The sequence below is a fragment of the Terrapene carolina genome, unplaced genomic scaffold (assembly GCF_002925995.2).
Source record: "Terrapene carolina triunguis isolate 2854851 unplaced genomic scaffold, T_m_triunguis-2.0 Scaffold233, whole genome shotgun sequence".
Taxonomy (NCBI): domain Eukaryota; kingdom Metazoa; phylum Chordata; order Testudines; family Emydidae; genus Terrapene; species Terrapene triunguis.
In genome coordinates this window covers 7,315,571-7,339,529 of record NW_020664584.1, presented here as the reverse complement: position 1 = coordinate 7,339,529, position 23,959 = coordinate 7,315,571, and the positions used below count along the sequence as shown (strand labels likewise).

At 45.6% G+C, this 23,959-nt stretch overlaps 1 protein-coding gene across 1 annotated transcript in view; it reads left to right on the top strand.

Annotated features, from left to right (window-relative positions):
- Positions 1-21,141: 21,141 nt before the first annotated feature.
- The window catches only part of RALY (RALY heterogeneous nuclear ribonucleoprotein), a 52,399-nt gene continuing 49,581 nt past the window's right edge, over positions 21,142-23,959 (top strand). The window contains exon 1 of the mRNA XM_029912592.1: positions 21,142-21,154. The gene's annotated coding sequence lies outside the window, so the exon portion shown is untranslated. The remainder of the gene's footprint in view (positions 21,155-23,959) is intronic.

The following is a 23,959-nucleotide window of genomic DNA, read 5'->3' as shown; positions in this document are numbered from 1 at the left end:
CATGATGGCGTCCACATAAGTTAAACCTCAGACTTCTGACAGTGTAAGCCATGCCCCTAAGCCACCAGGGCTTAAATGAGGTACCTGTGTGATCATGTGAGCACTCAAATACAGAAATGGGAGCCCTAATTTAGTCCTCCAAATTTGGCAACTGAGCTCTTTGTGCCAGATTCAGCTCTCAGTTCCCCTGGTGAAAATGCAGAATAACACCAGTGACTTCACTGGAGTACTACAGGTTTTAAGCAGCGTAATTGAGAGTAGAACCTGGCCCCTCATTGCGGGCAGAATCCTGGACCTATTGAAGTCAATGGGAGTTTTGTCAGGCGTTTACCTTGTCTCTTTAAGTCCCCCCTCCCTGCCCCTCCCCCATTGTAGCCATGATACAGTGAAAGATACCCAGAGCTGTATCTACAAAGAGGATTTAGGCTTAGCATTGCAATGACTAACGTTTAGACACCTTGCTGCTCATGTTTGTAAAGGATCAGCTGGATTACTCATAGTGAAATTACGTTTTTTAATTTAAAATTAAAAAAAATCTGTTTAGCCCCTTTCAGCATAAGGTGAACAGTGGAGGAGAAGATTGTCAAGGGCCTCATCCTGTGCGGTGCTGAGTACCCACAACTCAAACTGACTTCAATGAGAGTGCAAGTACTTGGGGCTTGTCTACACAGAGACTTAGTGAGTGGCAAGCCAGGGTGCAAATCTCCAATGCACTAGATGGCCACACGCTAACTGTGTGTGTGGGCCCTGCTGCCATGCACTCAGAGTTCCATAATGTGCTTTGACATTTGAAACAGCAGCACCTCAAAGTGCACTATAGTACTTAGTGCACATCAGCATGGTCCACACAGCCAGTTAATTCATGGCAAGCTGGTCCTTGGTAGATTCATACCCTGGCTTGCCATACACTGACTCTCCATGTAGACAAGCTCTCAGGATCAGACCCCAAATGTGTGAATATATAGATCAAGAACAAGCAGGAGTTTAGGAAACTGATACCAAGAAATAAGTGTTGACTAGGGTCTTAAAAGCAATGGACCCAAACAAAGAGCAGGAATGTCCTCCTAATGCGTTCCCCATGTTGATTGGTTTTGGTATGTCTGTTTTGTTTAGGGCTGGTCTAAAGCTTTAATTTTAATTTTCACAAACAATTTTGAAGGAAATTAAATTTTCTCCTTTCATTTTAAATGTTCACAAATTTTTCTAGCAAGAAAATTTGAAATGAAACAAAAGTTTTCATTTCATTTTGTTTCAAATAATCAAGAGAAAGAAGGGGGGAAACTAAATTAATTTGTTTTCAAAATGAAATTCATTTCATTTCAAATTTTGTCATCCAAAATGTCAGTCAAAACCAATTTTCATTTCACTTTTGTCAAAAAACCATTTTTCATTGCAAAAACTTTTTGACAAACTTGCTCTTTTTTAATAAAAAAGATCTAGAGAAATTAGATCATAATTGTGGCCTGGTGAAATGAAAACTTGAATTCATATGCCTATCCATTTGGAAAATCAATTCACTCTCTTTGATTGGAGTTTTCTGGGCTGCTTTCAAAGAGATCACATATATAATCATAATTATTATTATTATTAATATAATTAGTATAATTAATAATCTGATTGTTTGCTCTTAGCTCAGCCTCAGAGGGGAAGGTAAAAAAAGAAAGCAATAAAAACTAGACACAGAAAAGAAGACAATTCCTTTAGCTCTGGAGAGCTCCTTGTTGTAATGTTAATTAACACACTGAGCCATAATGACCCTTCCAGGGATATAAACATTTCAGTGTCACCAAATCTACATTTTTTGTCAAAAAGTTTTGGTTATAACATTTTGCCCAGCTCAACTGTTAATGCTATTTTGTTATACCCAACATGATATATGTGGGGAAATCGATTAGGTCACAATAGGCCTATACTCTATGCTGCAGACAGGTAACTTAGAGTGCAGTAAAAGCTGTGCAAACTTCTAGTTTCATTTCCTAAATCTCCATCAACCAGGACCTCTTATGCCTTTACCCCAGCCCTGTTTAGAACGATTGGAAAGTTTACTCTGAACCTGTAGTGCCACTGGGATTCGTTTGTAAGTCTTCTCTTAAAGTCTTCGGGCAAATGGAAGCATCCTTAATGAAACATGTAAGCAATTTCTTCAGTGAAAGTTGAGTGTTTCGTTAGCTCTGCCGTGAAGTCGGAAGGCAGAGGATAAAAGATCACACCCTGCCATTAGCTGATCTTTTCTCCAGTATTCCAGAACAAGATTAACATTAGATAGAGAATATACACACAACCCATCCAAAGAGAATATACCCATAGAAATCAAGTGCATACATACGCACACATGTATATGCACACCATGTCACCAATCTATTAGAATTATTTGAGGGTGTCAGCAAGCATGTGAACAAGGGTGATGCAGTCAATATAGTGTAGCTGGATTTTCAGAGAGTCTTTCACAAGTTCCCTCACCAAAGGCTCTTAAGTAAACTAAGTCGTCGTCCTGGGATAAGAAGGAAGGTCCTCTCCTGGATCGGTAACTGGTTAAAAGACAAGAAACAATGGGTAGGAATAAATGGTTAGTTTTCACAAAGGAGAAGCGTGTCCCCCAAGGATCTGTTCCAGGACCAGTGCTGTTGAACATACAGTAGAACATCAGAGTTATGAACACCTCGGGAATGGAGGTTGTTCGTAACTCTGAAATGTTCGTAACTCTGAACAAAACATTATGGTTGTTCTTTCAAACATTTACAATTGAACATTGACTTAATACAACTTTGAAACTTACTATGCAGAAGAAAAATGCTGCTTTCCCTTTATTTGTTTAGTAGTTTACATTTAACACAGTACTGTACTGTATTTGCTTTTGTTGTTGTTTCTGCTGCTGCCTGATTGTGTACTTCTAGTTCCCAGTGCGGGGTGTGGTTGACTGTCAATTCGTCTCAACTCTGGTGTTCATAACTCTGAGGTTCTACTGTATTCATAAATGATCTGGAAAAAAGGTGAACAGTGGGGTGGCAAATTTTGCAGACAATACAAAATTACCCAGGATAGTTAAATCCAAAGCTGACTGCATAGACTTAGAAAGGGATCTCAGGAAACTGAGTGACCAGGCAACAAAATGGCAGATGAAATTCAATATTGATAACTGCAAAGTAATGCACACTGGAAAAAATAATCTCAGCTATACATACAATATGATGGGATCTCAATTAGCTGTTGCCACTCAAGAAAGATCTTGGAGTCATTGTGGATAGTTCTCTGAAAGCTTTGAGGGAACATCTAAACAGCAACAGCAACAACAAAAAACACCAAAAAACAAAACAAAAAACCTGCAGCAATGACTGTCTGAGTGTAGGTCAACTAACTCAGCCTCCTGGGGCTCGCGTGTGGGACTAAAAATCTGAGTATAGACGTTCAGGCTTGGGCTCGACTTGGGCTCTAAACCCTGGGGAGAAGGGAGGTTTTGGAGGCCAGGGCCCAGCTCAAACATCTACACTGCTTCGTTTAGCCCTACAGTGTGAGTCCCACGAGCCCAAGTCATTTGACCCCGGCTCTGAGACTAGCTGCCACAGGTCTTTTTATGCTCTGTAGAGATAGCCTTAGGGATCCCGACTGTTACGATGTGTGTGTTACCATAAAGGGGCTGTGATCTCAGTTGATGTGGATCTACCTCTGGTACTTTTAGGGCTCCCTTCGTCTGAGCGCCTCACAATCTTTAATGTATTTATCCACACAACACCCCTGTGTGGCAGGGCAGTGCTCTGATCCCCATAGTACAGATGGGGAACGGCGACACAGAGAGGCTATGTGACCTGCCCAATGTCATAGAGAAAACCTGTGGTAGAGCAAGAGGTTGAACCTGGGTCTCCTGAGTTCCAAGACAGCATTCTAATCATTAGACCATACTTCCTGTAGTTGGAATACAAATACCTGTATTTGATAGGTAATAATACCTCACTGTTAGACAGCACGTTCTATCAGCAGTCTCAAGGAGCTCTATAAAGGAGATCAGTATTGCCATTTTACAGCTAGGGAAACTGAGAAGCAGAGAGGTGATGTAACTTGCCCAAGGTCACTCGGACTAGGAGTGGAATTTTTTGTTTTGAAAGTGTCAAAACGAAATGTTTCAACAATTTCAAATGGTTTTTTTTTCCACAGAAGTTTTTTGATTTGGGAGATTAGTTTTGTGAGTTGGGAGATTCATTTTGTGAACCATTTCAGTTTTGACAAATCTGCATCTTTTGATGAAAAAACGTGTAATTGAAAAATTCCCACCCAATTCTCCTATATACACACCATAACTACAGAGCAGAGATATGATCCTGCAGAATACCTAGGATGATCTTAGCAGGTATCATAGGAATTATTCTGCAGGCAGGTCTAACAGACAGTAATCACCATGGTAAATTCTCTGGACCAAATCCTGACCCATGTTTCCCACCAACCCCAGAGCAGAGGCCTCAGAACCTCCATGCTCATGGAGGAGAAATGAAATCCTTGAGGCCTTTCCATGGCAGCAGCCATGTAGCTGTTATGAAGCTGCTGGACCTGCCTCCTGGCATGGAGATACAGTCCCTGACTGCTCCCACTGCCATATATGGTTGATATTTGCGTGTGCTCCCAGTTCATTTCAGCAGTTCCGCAGGTCCTCATTGGAGTCACTCCAAACCTCCTTCCGCTGCAGCTTGACTGGCAGCAGGATAAGCCATTGCAGAGCCATATGCAGGAGCAGGGGGCCAATGCACTATTTACTCTCATGGAAGAGAGTGCCAAGACTTAGCCCATTGTAATTACTCAGCAGAATCCGCGCACCCGGTCAGAGGGGACTCTAGTCTCCATGAGCTGCACCCCCGCACTATACATGAGGGAAATCACTCACCTAATTTTAGAATTCCATGGATCACATCTGACCATCGAGATACATTTTAGTGTCCTTGTTTGCAACATAAAACCTCCCCTTTCTAACTGGCCAGCATGTGAGTGCCACAGAGCAGGCTCTGCAGTGGGAACCTGCTGGTTTGCAACAGACCAGACAGTGGACCCAGCAAATAGTGTCTTTTGCCTTAAACTTTAGTTTATTTTCAACTTGTTTGGGGTATTTAAGATTCCCCAAAAGGCAAAGACTGTTTCGCAGAATTAATTTAATAACTCTGACATCTTTGTTTTCCTCCATTTTTTAATAACTTCTAGGTCCCCCAATAACCTCTCCCTAGGAAGCTGATGAGTGCATCAGAGCCACTTTCCCAAACGCCCATCGGACTATTTTACACTATTCTGTAGTTCTGGTTTGTTCTAGTTATTGAACTACACCAGAACGAGAAGGGTCTTTGCATCTTCTGGGAGAGACACCGAGACCCTCCAGCTTTCTGAGAAGGAACAGTTGGGGACTGAGTTATTAAAAAGATTGCAGTGTTTGTTTTAGTTATTAAACCAAAGCTTTGGAACTTGGCTGCGCTCTTCGGAGAATCACTCCACAGATCTCTCTGAGCTCTCTTGGGAGGGATGATCGGTACCAGAGGTAGCTGGGATTTTCTTTTTAAGTATGTGTGTGTGTGTGTGTGTGTGTGTGTGTGTGTGTGTGTGTAATCAGAAAAGTCCACCTGTTGTGTGTGTGTTGTGTGTACGTAATCAGAAATGTCCACTTGTTGTGTGTGTGTGATTAGTAAAGTCCCCCTGTCGTGTTGCTGGATTTTCTTTTTCTTTCTAAAAACTCTGGCTAGTTCATTTCCTCATGAAAGCCCTGATGACTTTATGAGCTGAACAGAGTACTCTGACGTGGTAGTTGGACGCAAGGAAATGGCCATATATGCAAACGCTGAATATTGGGACACCAGAATGGATATAGTGGATGTGTGGGGCAGCGCTTGAAGTGTGTTTTGTCCCATGTAGCATAAGGGAGTTAAAGTAGAACTAACTCAAGTTGGACAGTCCAGTGCATTTGGAATAATTTCACACGAGAGTCCCTCGCCTTGCCACTCACAGTTCCTCAGGGGTGGGGGGTCTTCCAGCCTGCACACTGCTGATGTTGAAGCATTTGGATGGTACAGAAGACCAAAGGCACAGCAACCCTGCAGCAAAGCCTATTGGTGCCATGTCCTCTAACATCCTGCTCAGGAGTGCTGGCACTGAAAGCGACACCTCCAAGAGTGATGTTCTCATTGGGTCGCTGGGCATGCAGACTGGCCAATGAGGGGAACCAGTTTGGAAGTACCATTTCCTGGATGGTGCTGGAGTGATATCAAAGGAAAATGGCATCTTTGGTGAGTCACAGTAGGTTTGATGACCCCAACAACCCCAACCTTCTTTGATAGGATAACGAGTCTTGTGGATAAGGGAGAAGCTGTGGATGTGGTATACCTAGACTTTAGTAAGGCATTTGATATGGTCTCGCATGATATTCTTATCGATAAACTAGGCAAATACAATTTAGATGGGGCTACTATAAGGTGGGTGCATAACTGTCTGGATAACCGTACTCAGAGAGTTGTTGTTAATGGTTCCCAATCCTGCTGGAAAGGTATAACAAGTGGGGTTCCGCAGGGGTCTGTTTTGGGACCGGCTCTGTTCAATATCTTCATTAATGACTTAGATATTGGCAAAGAAAGTACGCTTATTAAGTTTGCAGATGATACCAAACTGGGAGGGATTGCAACTGCTTTGGAGGACAGGGTCATAATTCAAAATGATCTGGACAAATTGGAGAAATGGTCTGAGGTAAACAGGATGAAGTTTAACAAAGACAAATGCAAAGTGCTCCACTTAGGAAGGAAAAATCAGTTTCACACATACAGAATGGGAAGAGACTGTCTAGGAAGGAGTACGGCAGAAAGGGATCTAGGGGTTATATGAGTCAACAGTGTGATGCTGTTGCAAAAAAAGTAAACATGATTCTGGGATGTATTAACAGGTGTGTTGTGAGCAAGACACGAGAAGTCATTCTTCCGCTCTACTCTGTGCTGGTTAGGCCTCAGCGGGAGTATTGTGTCCAGTTCTGGGCACCACATTTCAAGAAAGATGTGGAGAAATTGGAAAGGGTCCAGAGAAGAGCAACAAGAATGATTAAAGGTCTTGAGAACATGACCTATGAAGGAAGGCTGAAAGAATTGGGTTTGTTTAGTTTGGAAAAGAGAAGACAGAGGGGACATGATAGCAGTTTTCAGGTATCTAAAAGGGTGTCATAAGGAGGAGGGAGAAAACTTGTTCACCTTAGCCTCTAAGGATAGAACAAGAAGCAATGGGCTTAAACTGCAGCAAGGGTGGTTTAGGTTGGACATTAGGAAAAAGTTCCTAACTGTCAGGGTGGTTAAACACTGGAATAAATTGCCTAGGGAGGTTGTGGAATCTCCATCTCTGGAGATATTTAAGAGTAGGTTAGATAAATGTCTATCAGGGATGGTCTAGACAGTATTTGGTCCTGCCATGAGGGCAGGGGACTGGACTCAATGACCTCTCGAGGTCCCTTCCAGTCCTAGAATCTATGAATCTATGAAACAAGCCTTCTGGCAGGCTAGAGTCAATCTTTGTCAACCTGAGATCAGCTCCCAGTCTGCTCTATGCTTTCGTGTGTTCTCAGAGCCTCCGGAGCTTGAGCCTTGTTTTACACAAATTTCCCCACCACAAAACACAATCCCCTCTTGATAAGACGACCACCCACGGCAAAGCGAGGGATCTCAGTCTGATAGTTTGCAGAATCACTGGGACCAGAGATGGAAAACACCTGCTGGCTCTTTTGTCCCTCTGGGAACCCTTGATGAAAAAGTGACCTTCATGGGCAAAAGCAGTTGAGCTCACAGGCCTTCCCTCATCCAAATGAAAGTCTCTGAGCAGCAAATCTGGTTTCCATCTTTTATTAACAAACCACTTGTTTATAGGCTTTTGAGAGGCACCTGGGACTCTGACATAGGCCCTGCCAACTGGCATCATCCTATGGGGCAACTAGATCATCAAACTGACAATATTGTGATGCCAGATCAAGAAGTCAGGCTAGGTTATGACTCTCAGTGATTTATCTGGAATCCCTTCATATTTTTCCTTGAAAAGGATGCCTTCCGCTAGGGGGCATGCAAAGGGCCTGGCTGATGGGCTGAGAGATTCCGTGGTAGGGTCTGGAGATTCAGCCTAGAAAAGTTGCAGAACTCTGAATATTTCTCAAAACTGCCCCAAACTCTATAGTCTGCAAACCTGGATAGGGATTTTGACCACAGCAAGCTTTTTCACAAGATAATACTACTATGCACTTCTCTAGAACCTCCCACCCTTTAGTCAGTAAGTGCCAGTATCCCCGTTTTACAGCCAGCTGAACTGAGATGCAGAAATTCAGTGACCTCAATCAGAGAGAGAGCTGGGTATAGAACTCAGGAGTCCTGGCTCCCCATCCTCTGCTATGACAATTAAGACTAACCTGCTGCAGAAAGCTTGGTGGCTATTGCTGCTTCCAGATAGGCTGGAGATACTACAGCAACACTCTGTCCAAAGGGTGATGTTTTCATCCAACCTGGAAGACAATTTGGGCTCTTGGAAGCCTGTCAGGCTTCTGCCGAAGTGGCACCTCAGAGAGTAGAACCAGGCATCCGTTGCAGAGCATGAGCGGTTGCTCGCGAGCGGAGGGGTTTGATGACTGCGGAACCCCGCAGTCATCCTCTGTGAGGGGCTTTTATTTTATTTTTTTAATTCTCAGAGAAACCAAGTTGTGGGAAACTTGTTACCAAATGAAGCCAAGGTACAGGATGGAAATTCATGTTTGCCCTTTGTCAGCAACTGCAATAAGAAGGCAATAACAGCCCAGCTGTGTGCCGTCCTTGCACTGAAATAAGCCTTATGCAAACGGGGAGAAGTGGATTTTTCTTTTTTTTTTTTTTTTGCCTTGTCTTCACTGACAGTTCATCACTAAGATTGAGTCCTCTGGGGCCTTAGACACCTGGCTCTCAATTAAACAGCTAATCTGTGAAGCAAAGCACTTACAGCAGGAAGGAAAAATAGCTTATCTAGTAAACCAGCTCCGGCCGTAGGCTGTGACTGAATTGAATATCAATATTTGTAAGGGATTCCTGCACGGTAGTGACAGCAGTGACCATGACATTGTTTCAAGCATCCCTATTCTAATCTGTCAGAGACGGAAAGCACCGCTGGCTGAGTCACTTTGTCAAGGGAGGTCCGTGTGCTTCGGAGAGCTGGTCACGGCCCTTTCTGGGCCCAGGATGCGTGCTGCCTGGCCATGCTGCCTCCCCCCTGGCAGAGGGGCGTAATAAGAGAGCCTGCTCAATGTGGCTGCATGATGCCAGAGCTCCTTGACCTTTAGGGGATGCAAAGCTAATTAATCTCATGTTAAATTTTCCAGCCCTGGCCTTGGTGAACAAGCTTCTTTCTGACGTGTTTAATTGGGCATGATATCTGTGGGGAGTGTCAGTCCCAGGATCAGGATTAGAGAGCAGGGAGGCAATGAGGGGAGGGGCTCCATTTTATGGGGGTGTGGACTCCCACCCTCTCTCTTCCCCTAATGACGCCTGCTACTCTAGCACTGGCTGTAACCCAGACAAAGTGACTGTATTCCATTTTAATGTGCTCTCTGTGTGAGGCAGGTGTCTTAAGCCAGAGGAAATAAATGCATGCATCAGGAGGATGTCTGGCCTATTGGTCTGGCAGACAGAGGGTTAATGTGCTAGGACAGGATTTCCAGCAGCCCAGATCAGGCATGGTTGATGTGAAAACCCTGGAAGCCCAATTCATCATTGTGCCACTCTTTGCGATTAGTAAGGAACCAACCACATCCCAGGTACCTGGAGCTCTTGAAAGATGCATCTGACCACTTTGGTAGGATTCTCTCAACTTACTGACCTGGGTTAAATGTGGTCAAGTCATTGACAGATCCTACTGCCTCTGGCTTAACACAACAAGCATTGCCATATTAACACAACGGGCCAGACCAAAGTACACCGGTATAGCTGCTACTGAGCCACTCCTAGACATGGACAGATATACACTGCTGGAGAAGAATGACACTTTTACCAGCAAACCTCTGGCTGCTGATAGCAATGGGGCACTATATTGTTTTCTTTTAAAACCCTTCCTAAAAGCTGTCTCTAGTTTGTCAGGCATCATGTGTCAAGGGCCTGCAAAAGGCTGGTTTTGGTAACATTTTACACTGGCAGAAATGTTGCAGTGTCACCAAACCCAAGCAATCAAAGATCAGGAGACTGGTTTAAACAGCATGAGAATTTCAAAAATAAGAAATATGAGGTTATTTTTGTTTGTCTTATGGCTTTTGAGCCTTTCAGAGTCACGTCTTCAAGCCTTTCTCTGCAACCACAAGGGCTAGAAATTTATTTTGGGGGGTTTTTTTAGATGAAAGCTGAAAGTTTCCATTAATCACATAACTCCAAGAGCTGGTGCTTTAAGAAAAAGGCCGAATAGGTGAGATTCATGATAAAGTCTCCAGGGCTGACAAGATTGTTAATTTTTCTCATTACCTCCTGAAACAGGAGTTTGGGGAATGACTAAACCTACTTCCCAACCGAGAGAAATGGTTGACAGTGGCGATTTTCCTCTGAATATTGATGTTTCTTTAACCGGTCTTGGCATTAGAACCAGAGTCGTCCCCCACCCCTCCCCGTGGGGCATGTTCTGCTCTCCATTATACTAGTGTAAATCCACAGTAACCCCGCTGACTTCAGCTGAGCTACCACTGATATACACAAGTATAGCTGAGTACTGAATCGGGCTTTGTGTTGCCTGAATTGATTATGAATGACACTACTCTTGTATTTCACAGTGGTTGTGCCAGTGTTAAACCACATGTCAAATGGCATGTGAGCAAACAGATGTTTAAAAAGGCATTAAAGAAATTCTGCTCTTCAGGAGGGAGTTTAAAAAAAAATAAAATCTTCTCTCCAGTGACTTAATATGGTGCAGATGTTTCCAATATAAACTTCCTTTTAATTCAATATAATTACAAAGGAAAATAAATATTCCCCTACATTAATGATCTCCCAGGTAGGTACTATTTTAAAGTGATTACAGTATTTATAGAACACACACACACACATTTTTTTTTGACTGGGATATAGTGGTGTGATGTTAGAACACGGTAGCTAGCTCGACCTAACAGTGTTTCAGTGTTCTCGACTCTCACAATTTTACTGAGTCCTGAGATCTTTGGTGTTTCTCTTAAAGCCCCAGCTTTAAGAAAATCTCAAATTTTCATTTTGGAAAAGGGTGTTTGTAGCCTCATGATTGTGGGGAAAAGCTGGAAAATGTGACCCCCTAGAACCACAAAACCCAGAAGGCAGGGGGGAAAAGACCCAACATTTCCTCATTTTTAAAAAATTGTGATTTTTAAGACAAGTTCATGATTTTGGGGGGTTGACTCGTTCTGTGTAACGCTTGGGGTGGGCAATGCTGCTTTCTCAAACTCTAAAACAAGGCACAACATGCTAAGCTGATCAAGTTAGAGCCAAGGATCACCCAGGCTTTATGTCGACCAGTGAACATGGGCAGCAGTACAACACGCTTTATTCTGATTACCGATTGACCAGGTGTTTGTTAGATCAAGGCACGATCTAATGTCACGCCTTTAAATCCTGGTCGAGCCAAAGCCATGGAAGTTGATGCTTCCAGTGTCTGCTTTATTGACTGCCTCCAGTCTCCGTAGGTGCATTTCTCAGTCAGGGAGCCAGTTATAAGACACATTTAATTCTTCGGTGTCTGAGACATGGCTAGAAAGGTAAGATTCCAGGGGCCCGTCTGTGCTTTCCTGGCTGCTCACACGTTGCTTTTTGCTGCTTTCACATCCCACCCTTGGGAAAGACAGAAGTCAGAACCTTGGCCAGGACAGAAGGGGAGCCCTGAAGATGCAAGAGAGACTCTGGAGCTCATAAGGGGAGGCAGATGGGTAAAATAACACCTGAAGGGACCACAGGGACAGTGGAGGGGCCGTGGACCTATCATCCTCCCCTCAAACACTAGAAAGGGAGCAAGATCTAGATGGGGATGTTTGTAAGGTGGTTTCACAAAGCCTGCCTATGCTTTGCATGTTCCAGTCCGTGGGAGGTGGCAAGGCCTTGTGGTCTGGCCATCCTACTGAGAGATGTGTGTCCTGTCCCGGGCTCTGCCACAGATTTGCTGTGTGAGGTTGGACAATTCACTTCCCTCTTTCGTGCCTCAGTTTCCCCACCTGAAATAGAAGGATAGTGGTACTTGCCTGCCTTTGTGAAGCACTCTGAGCTCTACAGATGAAGAATGCCTACGTAACTGACAGATATTATGGCGGGAAGTTCATTTCACCCTTTTGTTTCTTTTCTTTTTTTCTTCGCCTTTTTTTTAACTCAAGTCGAGCATGTTGCAGCCTTCGTTGTGGTGTAGATTGGTATAACAGCTGTGGTAATGTAACATGCCATGAATACGGTTGTCACCATTATAATAGTCATATAGAGCCTGTCTCGGCAGCATGCACCTTTCTAATCAGACCAGTGGTGCTGGAACTAGGGTTGCCAAGCCTCCAGAATTGTCCTGGAGTCTCAAGGAATTAAAGATTAATCTTTAATTAAAGATTATGTCATGTAATAAATCTCCAGGAATTCATCCAACCAAAATTGGCAACCCTAGCTGGTACACTTTTAATAGTGGGGGTGCTGAAAGCCATCCTTACCCCTGTCTGTTCCCCGCTACAGAGCTGGGGCCGGCAGCAGGGCTTTGTCTCCAGGAAGGGGGGACCCGGACAGGGGTAAGAGGACTGAGGCTGGGCCCACAGCTGGGGGTGGGCGTGAGTCCAGCGGCGGAGCCCTGCATAAAACCTGGGGGTGCTGCAGCACTCCCCGCACCCCTAGTTCCCACACCTATGAATCAGACATATCACCAAGATCCCTGCTCTTTTTCAAGCCAGGACTCCCCTTGGCCTTTTACTCAACATATCAAAAATAGAACACCTTGATAAGATGCTGCACAATGTAGAGGCTTTCTGGAGAGCTGTAGCCCCCTCTCCCCGTGGAAAGAACCAAAGCCAATGTGGCTGATAAGGTGCTGGATTTAATCTGCATATGCCGTGTGATGCTCACATTGCTAGAATGCAATTAGTGGAAGCATGAAATATTAATATGTGATGATTAAAAATGTCCCTTTTTTAGTTGTTACAGTAACAGGGGCACTAAGTGCTGTGAAATGAATATTATATGTTAAAGAAAAAAAGGGGAAAAAAGGCCCTCAGTGAAATGCTCTGAAAGGGCACAGAGAAAGTGCTTTCTTTGGGGAACAATAGGCTAGTATGGGCTTCTGTCTCGCCAGCAGAATTATTCCTTGCACAGGCTTTTTGTCCAAGATCTCAAAGCACTTTGTAAACAGTTCATTAAGCCTCAGACAAGCCATTGTTACTAAACTGAAAGGGTAAATGACTTGCCCAAATTCTCACAGCAAGTCAGAGCTGGAACACAGGAGCCATGACTCCCAGCTGCCTCTTGCTCTAACCACTATACCAGACTCCTTCTCAGAGCTAGGATTATAACCCAGAAGTATATTTGCTTTCTACAGGTTTGGCCCCAGAGCAGAGGTTATTGTTCCTTTTCCAGCTTGAAAGGAATATTTTGATGGGCAGGTTACACTCACGTAGCATCTTGCTTGGCACGTCAGTGGAGACTCCAGATCCTTGCTGGCTCCATCCCAAGTCCTTCTTAGTGGCCTGCCCATCATCTGGCCTGACTTTGCGTCCACCATCTGGCACCTGAGCAGGAGTGTATGCCTGCCATCCAGACGCCTTTCAATCCCATATCCTATCTCATTCTGCAATCCCTGGACAGCATCCGCAAGCAAGAGTGATTACAGGGGACCCTGAAAGAGGCGATCTATTATCCATTCCGTGCAAGCCTACCATACAGTGCCCAGGGCACTTCACAGAGTGAGAACTTGTCACACGCTGGAGAGAAGGATTTGCACCAGGATGATAAAGTAAGGAGTTCTGGGGAGGAGGAGGAGAGCACAGCTCCTCCTACTCCTGAGCTGGTGCTCAAGGGCTAGGGAGAACTTCCCCTCTTCCTTGGCCAAGGCAGTGAGAGTTCCCCACCTGTTTCAATCTGGATTCAAAGGATGGCTGTGACTTGGTGCCACGGAAGGATGGAGGGAAAGAGTCCAGATAGATGGGGCAGCACCAGAGAAAGAGGGACATGCGTGCACCAGCCACAGGGGGGTTCTGGGAAGGGTACAAGAAGAGCTGGTGCAGTATGTCTCAGTCGGTGTTTGGAAAGCACCACGTAAAGTAATGGAGCTGTGTCCAGGAGAGGGGAGTAGCAGGGCGCCCAGCTCCAGGAGTGAGGCCAGCAGAGTATGGGGAAGAGCAGAGGAGTGTCACGAGCAGACTGAGGTGGAGGGAGGGAGGAGAGCCCAGAGGTCAGGTGGAACAGAGGAGTGAGGTGAAATGTCCGTGCCTATGAGGCGGCATGGAGAGATGAGGAGTAGGGTGACTAGATATGGGGCCAGAGGGGGATGGAGACGGAAGTGAAGTGAGCGATAGAAGGTAGGTCAGTGAAGGACATAAACACCTAGATGGATGACTGTGGGGGGGTTGTAGCTAAGCCGAGAACTAGGATGGAGACTGCATGGAGCGGGAGCTGGCAGGCGGAGTGACGTGCTCCAAGGTCAGGGAAGTTGGACAGAGATTGGAGGAATGGGTGGCACTGTGGGGCAGGTGGGTGAGGGGAGTACAGGGACATGACAGCAGAGACAGAGCTATCGATCGAGGTTCCTTTACGGCTCCTCATCACCATGGCATCCGAGTTCCTCTCCAAGTAATGTGTGCACACAAAGAGAGGCTTCTCTCATTCCTCTCCTGTCAGCTGGGACTTGACTGTTTATTACGGATGGGGCTTTTGATTGGTTTCGGGGGTGGGGAGGTAGTGGTATTGTGGGAATGGTAATGAGAGAAATGGGGTTTGTCTTTGATTCCTACTCATCCTGATGTGGTCTGAGAGAGAGCTCCGGAGGCATGGACCAGGTCTGAGACAGTCATCTCCCGCACACTCCGGCCTCACTCTTAAGGCTGGCAACTCCACTGATGTGGGAGAACACAACTGTTATGGAAAGCCATAATTATGCAGAGTGATGAGGCCCCTCGGAATTTGGGCCAATCCCATGGAAGGCTTTGCAAACTAGGACTCTAAGTTAAATCTGATCTGGTTTCCGAACCCAAAGAAGACAGCCGAGCACAGGAGTGGGGTGAGGGGGTCTCGAGGGCTTGTGTTTCTGCGCATATGGGCTACTGAGTTCTCTTGGTTGGATATTAGGAAAAACTTTTTCATTAGGAGGGTGGTGAAACACTGGAATGGATTACCTAGGGAGGTGGTGGAATCTCCTTCCTTAGCAGTTTTTAAGGTCAGGCTTGACAAAGCCCTGGCTAGGATGAATTAGTTGGGGACTGGTCCTGCTTTGAGCAGGGGGCTGGACTAGATGACCTCCTGAGGTCTCTTCCAACCCTAATCTTCTATGATTCTATGATTTCTGGAGCCCCCGCAGTAGCCAAAACACACCCTTCTCCTGGAACCACACCCTAAAGCTCTGAGCCTTCTGGGATCTCCTTTCACTTGCTGGAGACTCACAGTAGGTGTAGGTCTCTTCCAACCCTGATATTCTATGAACCAGATGCAGCTTTTTTAAGGTTGGTCGTTTCACCCCAAGAATTACAATGATCAGATCGCCAGGGGAGGAGTAGGTAGGTCCAAGGTCAGAGCAGTTGGATGAAGCAAGTTACAGGGATTTGTTTTGTCTACCATTTCACTGTGTGAGCTGAGGCACGTCACATCACGTGTTCGTGCCTCAGTTTCCCCATTTTGTAAGAGGGGGATAATAGTGATTACCCACCTCTGCGAAGAGCTTTGAGATCTGGGGGTGAAAAGTATGATCTGTAAGAGTGCTAAGTGGTTATTTTATTAGTTAGCAAGGAAGTTAAAATGACAGAGCATTGATATGTCACTTCTCAGAGTGAAAGACTCGTCGGGCAGCAATACTCCTGGAACAAGATGTGCTTTGTCCACAGCTTTTTCCCTATTTTACAAAAATATACACACTCTATGGATTAGCTCCACTGACTTCAATGGAACTGCCCTGATTTGCACCCGCTAAGGATCTGGCCCAATTGATTTCAATGGAATCCGGCCTGCTATTCCGCTGAGAATCATTCGGATATCATATCCCTCTCTCTATTCAGGCCACATATTCGCTGCACTGAGGCAGCTTTACCCACATTCCTCCTACACAGTCTGAGAGAGCTCAGCTTGCTGATGTTATTAGTGTTTACAGACACAAACAGCTGGTCCGAGATTCAAACATTTGTAAATATCACCGTTCTGGGCTCATTAGAATTTGGAAAGCATTTAGGCTAATAGCAGGCTGAAGCTTTCCTAAGCCAGCACTTGAGATATTGGCATTTTCGTTCTTCAGAGATGCAGCGAGGAGGGGCAGAGGGCCGACAGGATTTTATTTGATTTGGTGCTAGGGCTTGGGTGGGTTTTTTTTCCTAACCAGGGTTCCTAGGATCCCTGAGAGAGAGGAGAATGAAAAGGCCTGTCTCTGCCAAGATAGCATGAAGCAGAGAAGCTAAGGAGACATTATCGGAGCAGGTTGGGAACTAAAATAAACCAGATAAAATGCTATGCAAATTCTAAACATTTGATTCTAAAAGCTAACCTGAAACACTGAGAGGGGGAGCATTTGTTAATAACAGCCACCAAATGGACTACTACTTTTCTGCCCATTCTACCAAGTGGCTGCATAATGCAATGAGATTCCTACGTGCCTGTGCAAAACCCAAGAGCAACCTTTGCACACACCTAGCTGGTGTGAGGTGGGTAATGGTATTGGATCCTGGCAAACCCAAGCAAGCGGATTAGATTCCCTCCAAAGGGATTTCAGGTTTGCCCAACTCCTGAACCAGGTTTTGAAAAGTACATGCACAAAAGCAAGAGCATCTAACATGGGGGCATGTGGAACCCGCTGCAAGCACCCAGTGTGGGCTTTTGGATTGCTCTTAGCTATGTGTGTGTGCCGAGTACATGTGGCTAGATCAGGCATACAAGCTTTTCAAAACGCCCCAGGTGAAGTCAGCGTTCTGTTGTCACTGGCAAGTTTCCCACCCTCCTTCTCTTACAGGACTCTAGTCACCCTTAACAGAACAGGCACCCCACTCTCTCCACTAACTTTAGGTGTCTCCTGGGCTCGGGAGCTCAAGGGTCTCTTTCTTCTTTAGGATTAGAAGGGGTTCAGAGATTAAAATGACCAGGGGCCTGACTAAACTCTCATGTGAAGAGAGATGGGAAAGATTGGGATTGTTTGCCTTAGCAAAGAGATGGAGAAGAGGGGACATGGTACAAATATCTAAAATAATGAACAGCCTAGAGAAGGGAGGTTTGGAACTTCTGTTATCTCCATATCACAGCACAAGAACATGGCGGGGGTGGCGGGGGACATTCAATGCAATGGAAAGGTGGCAAATTCACAATTGATAAAAATGAAATGCTTTTATAGACAATGTACAGTTAGACTGTGGAACTCACTGCCACCAGATCTCATTGAAACCAAAAGATTAGCAGGATTACAATGGGATCAGAAATTTTACTTGGATAGCAAAAGTACTGAATTATAACAGTAAATACAAAAAAAAATCAACAAGATGTTTGGATGGGTCATAAACCTTTCTGCAATCTCTATCTATTGGGGGTTAAGAAGAAACTTTCCCTGGGTCCAGGCTACCCTATAACAACCTGCAGCAGGGTTCCTTGCATCTTCCTCTGGGCTGGTCTACACGTATAGCACTACTGTGACGTGTAGGTACTCCACTTCCCCAGGACGCAGTAGCTATGTCGACAGGAGAAGCCCTCCCATTGACATAGTGCAATCCACACAAGGAATTTGGACGGTATAACTGTGTCGCTCAGGGGAGTGGATTTTGTGTGACATAGTTACACTGACATAAGTCTGTAATGTAGACCAAGCCTATGAAACATCCAGTGCTGGCCACTGTCAGAGACAGAAACCTTGTCTGGCTGGATCATTGATCTAATCCAGTCTGGCTGTTCCTATCTTCCTAGGTAATGCTGGTGGTGAGAGTAATTCCAGCCATCTGTAGGCTGAGGCCACCCCAACCCCCAACTCACTCAGCAGCTGCCAAGCAGTAAGGACCATCCTGAGGCAAGGCAAGCTTGGTTTCCTGGGATAAAGAACGTGACAGAGGGAGAAAAGTCATTCATACTGGAGCTGCAGCTGTATTAAGACAATAACCTCCCTCCTTCCATGGAGAGTGCCTGAGCACGGGCATGGGACACGGTGAAGGTCACAGTTCATCTTGTACTAGTCCCTGTGGCTCTTTATGCTCCCCAGGCCCTGGCAGAGGAAGTCCTATTGATCAGCAGTCCCTGGGACTTCTGGCATGTAAGGAAAACTCTTTCTCTCCCTGCAGTTGCCAAAGGCATTTTCCTAAGGCAGGATCTTTTATCGGGGCCAGAGGCAAAAAAAGGCTGATAGACTAACTAGTCCAAATCACTGAGGGAAGTATCAGCATCTTCCCTTCAATTCTCCAGGAATCCTAGATGGTGGCTAATAACCACGCCCTGCTTTGCTTAGGGCAGAGTAGCTAAAACCTACAGTTCACATGCAGGGTGCCAGCCGAGAGTGGAGAACTAAGTGAATTCAAACTCTTCACCCTCTAGGGACTGGTTTTCCTCTCACACACATGGGGTAAATCAAGAGTAACTCCATTGACTCCAGTTTTATGCTGGTTTAAGTGAAATCAGAATCAGGCTCTAAGCTTGGAGTATGCAAAGAGTAAAGGCAACGGGATGTATTCCAGGACCCCAAGCATTCAATTTGGAAGGCAGCAGAAGTAGGAGAAGGCCTGAGGACCCAAATTTTCCAAAGGGGTCTCAGTGGCTGCTCAGCACTTTCTGAGAAGCAGGCCCTAGATATCTCAAACTGGGCCCTCAGAATTAGTGAGCACTTGAAAAGGTTTGGCCCTTAACGTCTCTATTCCTCAGTTTCCCCAAGTCTGCTGTGCTGATAATGATGATAACCTGAGTAAAGCACTGTGAGAACTTTGACACCTCTGTGTAAGCTCAAAAGCTCGTCCCTCTCGCCAGTGTTGGGAATCATAGCAAAGGGATAGATAATGAGACAGAAAATACCATATTGCCTCTATATAAATCCATGGTACGCCCACATTTTGAATATGCGTGCAGATGTGGTCACCCCATCTCAAAAAAGATATATTGGAATTGGAAACGGTTCAGAAAAGGGCAACAAAAATGATTAGGGGTATGGAACAGTTTCCATATGAGGAGAGATTAATAAAACTGGGACTTTTCAGCTTGGAAAAGAGGAGACTAAGGGGGGATATGATAGAGGTCTATACAATGATGATTGGTGTGGAGAAAGTAAATCAGGGAGTGTTATTTACTCCTTCTCATAACACAAGAAGTAGGGGGCACCAAATGAAATTAATAGGCAGCAGGTTTAAAACAAACAAAAGGAAGTATTTCTTCACTCAACGCACAGTCAACCTGTGGAACTCTTTACCAGTGGATGTTGTGAAGGCCAAGACTATAACAGGGTTCAATAAAGAACTAGATACGTTCATGGAGGATAGGTCCATCAATGGGTATTAGCCAGGATAGGCAGGGATGGTGTCCCTAGCCTCTGTTTGCTAGAAGCTGGCAATGGTCGACAGGGGATGGATCACTTGATGATTACCTGTTCTGTTCATTCCCTCTGGGGCACCTGGCATTGGCCACTGTCGGAAGACGGGATTCTGGGCTAGATGGACCTTTGGTCAGACCCAGTATGGCCGTACTTATATTCTTAAAGAAAACAAACCTCTGGCTATTTTAAGCTCCAGGGGTGAAAAGAGAAATGTAATCATAGCAAACCCAAACCACGTCCAGCTTGTTAAGAGTGGAATCTAGCAGGCATAGTGTTTCCAATTTTAGTGTTGGGTTAATAGAATCAAAGAAGGTAGAGATGGAAATGATGTATTAAGCCATCAAGTGCCTCCCACTGCACCCAGTAAAGGATTGTTCCCTATGCCATATTTCCAAGCGCTTGGTATAATATGGTTTTAAATGATGAAAGGACTGGACCGTCTCTTCCTTTGTGCTTTTAAAATTAAAGGGCTGGGTCAGGAGTGTTTGACAACATAGGAAGAAGAAGGAAGCATGACAGCATGGAGCTGGTGGGCTCTGCTAAGCAGGCGCTGCATTTTGGCAGAGTCAGCTGCATTTCAGCGGAGGTTGATGTCTCGTTTGTAGCAGCGTGTTTGGTTTGGAAAGTGCTTTGGGAGGAAAGGGGCTATGTCCATGTAAGGTCACCAGTCTGGCATACGCAGCAAGGGTACATTTCCTCTCCCCTGAACTCTAAAGTGAAATTCTGAGACAGAGATTTCATGTTCCATCTCTCTGAGCTAGCTTTTCCCATGGAAGTAACATACAATATGTATGAAACATGCAGTAATGTGTTCCCCAAAATCAGACCTGCTTCTGGAAAGAGGGAGAGAAAAATCAGGCTATCACCGGACTGCTGTCATCTTTGTATGTGCTCAGCAACCACCGCAACAGGCGTGATGTCAGGCAGATAGAGCAGGACTAGAGATTTAATTTCACAGAGCTGTCAATTCAGCCTTCCCTCTTGTTTTGAGAGATGAGTCCTTTTCTCAGCTGCTGTCTCTGGAATACCACAGGCAAGGAAATCGGAGCAGCATGGCTTAGGGTTATGGAAAATGGATTGGAGTTAGTTAATAGCCAAGTCACTGAGTGGCTGACAGCCTGTCTGTTCCCAAGGTAACAGTGACACCTGCTGTTCATCGGCAACTCAGCTAGTTGCAGCGCTAGGCATTTAGGGAGGCTGAATTCACAAGCTCTGCCACTGAAATGTAAAAGCAAGACTAGAGAGACATCAGACTGCCCGAGGCTGCAGAACAGGGAGTTTGACACCTAAATGTCATCATCTGCAGCCACAAAACTGAGCTCCTGGCTGATTGCAAGTGCAAAACCTTGGGTGCAAGTGCTGGCTTTTATTTGTTTTGAGCGATATGAACATTTTTAACAGGTGCTTGCCGTGCATTAAAGATACAGCCGTAATTGCAGGAGCTGGATTGAGATCACTTTACAAATGGGGCCCTAGAACTTTCATTAAGTACCAGCAGGTAAAAGCTTTTCTATATTATTTGTAAAACTTTGATTTATGAATAAAAATGGATTTCAATATTGAACTAGATTCCCCATCAGTGCTAGTCTAGAATCCTGGTAAGCACAGTATAGCCAGCAGCAGTTCTCCCATGGCTGGGGCAGAGTTCTTTCCCTCACAGACAGACTCTGAACCCTGCAACCCCGGGGAGACACGATCCCCACTCTGTGACACTGAGCGTGATGATGTACAGAGGGTCTGCTTGCTCGGAACTGTCTTTCCTTTTTTAAGACCATTTTTTCTAAATGTATTTAGTGTTGGCAAAACTCTGCAGGGTATAAAACTGACATTGCTGGAGCCCTCCGGGCAGGAACAGCACAGGCAGCTGACGTACAATCTTATCCTGACTCCATCCCCCACAACTTTCCTGAGTCCTGTTGTGGAGGGACCAACTCTTGGGCTGGGAGAGGATTTCAGGGGTCCATGGCACATTGAACACTTGGTCTCTCTGAGGAGACTGGCACGGCCAGGCAAGCGGTGATAACTGATGTTAACACCTACCCATTGGGAAACAAACTTCAGTCACCAACTCCTTCCAGGTGGGCCACTGATCAGCAGTAGAATGTGGTAACCGTTTCCACAACTCCTCACTTACAGGTAGCTTAATGGCAGGGAAGTGCAACAATAACTGTTCCTTTAGGATGAAATTCCCCCTTGTGCAGAGCATCCACACAAGGCCTATTCACCACTTAGCTCCCCAAACTAGAGCTTATGTGAGAAGTACGTGGCACCTTGGCTTCATGCTACCCTTTGCAGAGGGATGAATTTCACCCTTGGTGACCAAAACCCATTATCCAGTGAAGCAACGTTATGGTATTGTTTTTATTCCATGCTGCACGTTGTTATGTAGCTGAGATTGCTACTTGTCTGGACCTGCAAGAAGAAAGCTGTTGTTTTGTGGTGTAAACTATAATTCACCAGGAACTGAGTGAAGGCCAACAAATTCACTGGGGCTTTTTACACGTGACCAGGAGGGGTTTGCAATCAATCAGCTCAGAGCCAGATGAAAAGAGAAGCTCCTGGAGTGAGAAATGGCTCGGCTCCATACAGGGTGTCACAGGAATAAGGCTGACAAGACAGAATGGAAACATATCAGATGCTGAAATTCAAGAATAGCTGAGACAGAGATTGTAATGGGGACATAGCACCTGATGCAGTTGTGCTGGGGAAGCAACAGATGAATCAATGACATGTTCACCCCAAATCAAAAAGAGCATTGCAGACAATCAGGCAGCCCCAGCCCGTGGCCTGTGTGTGAGGGTAGTTAGCTAACTGGGCTCATCACAGAGACTTCTTGTTTCCAGCCTCAAGAAAATTCAGAGTAGAACTTTGCAAAATATATATTACAAACCCCCAAAGCAAGCCAAACATCCCAGGTCTCATTACAAACTCAGCCAAAGCTTTGTAAGGTCTGCAGCCTTCCAGGCAAACCCAGACCCGGGGCATCAATCTTGATTCAGCATGAATTTAAGCACATGCCTAACTTTCCCTACTCAGATGCTTAAGCACCGTGCTGATTCGGGGCCAGAGCGACAAGGGGCTGAGCTGTGATTTCAAAACCATGCAAAACTTGTTATGAATTCAGCTGACGCCAGGCATTTTTGACTGGGTTGCAGTTTGTGTTCAATGAAATCCAAACCAAATCAAATTTCAAAGGGGCCAGGACTGACGGGATGGGAAACCAAAATAAACTGATAACCCCATTATAGTCTAAATTCTACCACAGGGATCGGCAACCTTTGGCAAGCGGTGAGGGCCGAGGGATGTGCTGGCTGCCGCTTCCTGCCACCCCCACTGGCCTGGAGCCGCGAACCGCAGCCAGTGGGAGCCGCGATCGGCCGAACCTGCGGATGCGGCAGATAAACAAACTGGCCCGGCCCGCCAGGGTGCTTACCCTGGTGGGCCGCGTGCCAAAGGTTGCCAATCCCTGTTCTACTATCTACCTTTTGAATTCACAAATTATTTACTACAACCAGGGCCGGCTTTAGGCTGATTCCCTTGATTCCCCGGAATCGGGCCCCGCAGGTAAGAGGGCCCTACGCCCGCGCCTAAGAGGGCCCCGTGCCTTAGGCTCACCCGGCGGCGGTCCGTTCCAGCGGCATTTCGGCGGTGGGGGTGGGGTCCGCTCTGGGGTCTTCGGTGGCATTTCGGCGGCAGGGGGTCCTTCAGTGCTGCGGGAGATGCGGAGCGGACCCCCCGCTGCCTAAGTGCTGCCGAAGACCCGGACCGCCGCCGGGTATTCGAATTGGGCCCCGCAGGTCCTAAAGCCAGCCCTGACTACAACCAGTAGTTTTGGCTTCCAAGCAGACTGCCCTGTCAGCCAAGTCACTGGGATGTATTACAAGAGTGTGCAAATATGTTCAGTTCCTGTATTTTTTCCCGTACAGCTACTTATATCTGCTGGGGGGGTTTCTCTTTATGATGCAAAAATTATAGATAAATGTAAAAATCTATCTATCTATCTATCTATCCCCATATACACATTGCTGTCTGTCTATTTATCCCCGCATACACCATGCTTTCTGTCTATCTATTTTTGTCTTTATACCATGATCATCATTTTGGTATCTGAGCTCCTTACAAGAACGTGAGCAAGCAGTGAAGGAACTGTCACACTGTGGAGAATGCCTGGTATGATGCTGGTGTGTGCTTTACCCAAATAACATATGCACAACCGGATTACTAGCTAACTCTTATATTTCACCTGGCTAGGAATCGGGACTCAGATAGTTTTACATTCACAGGATTCAGGAAGGGAAAAAGA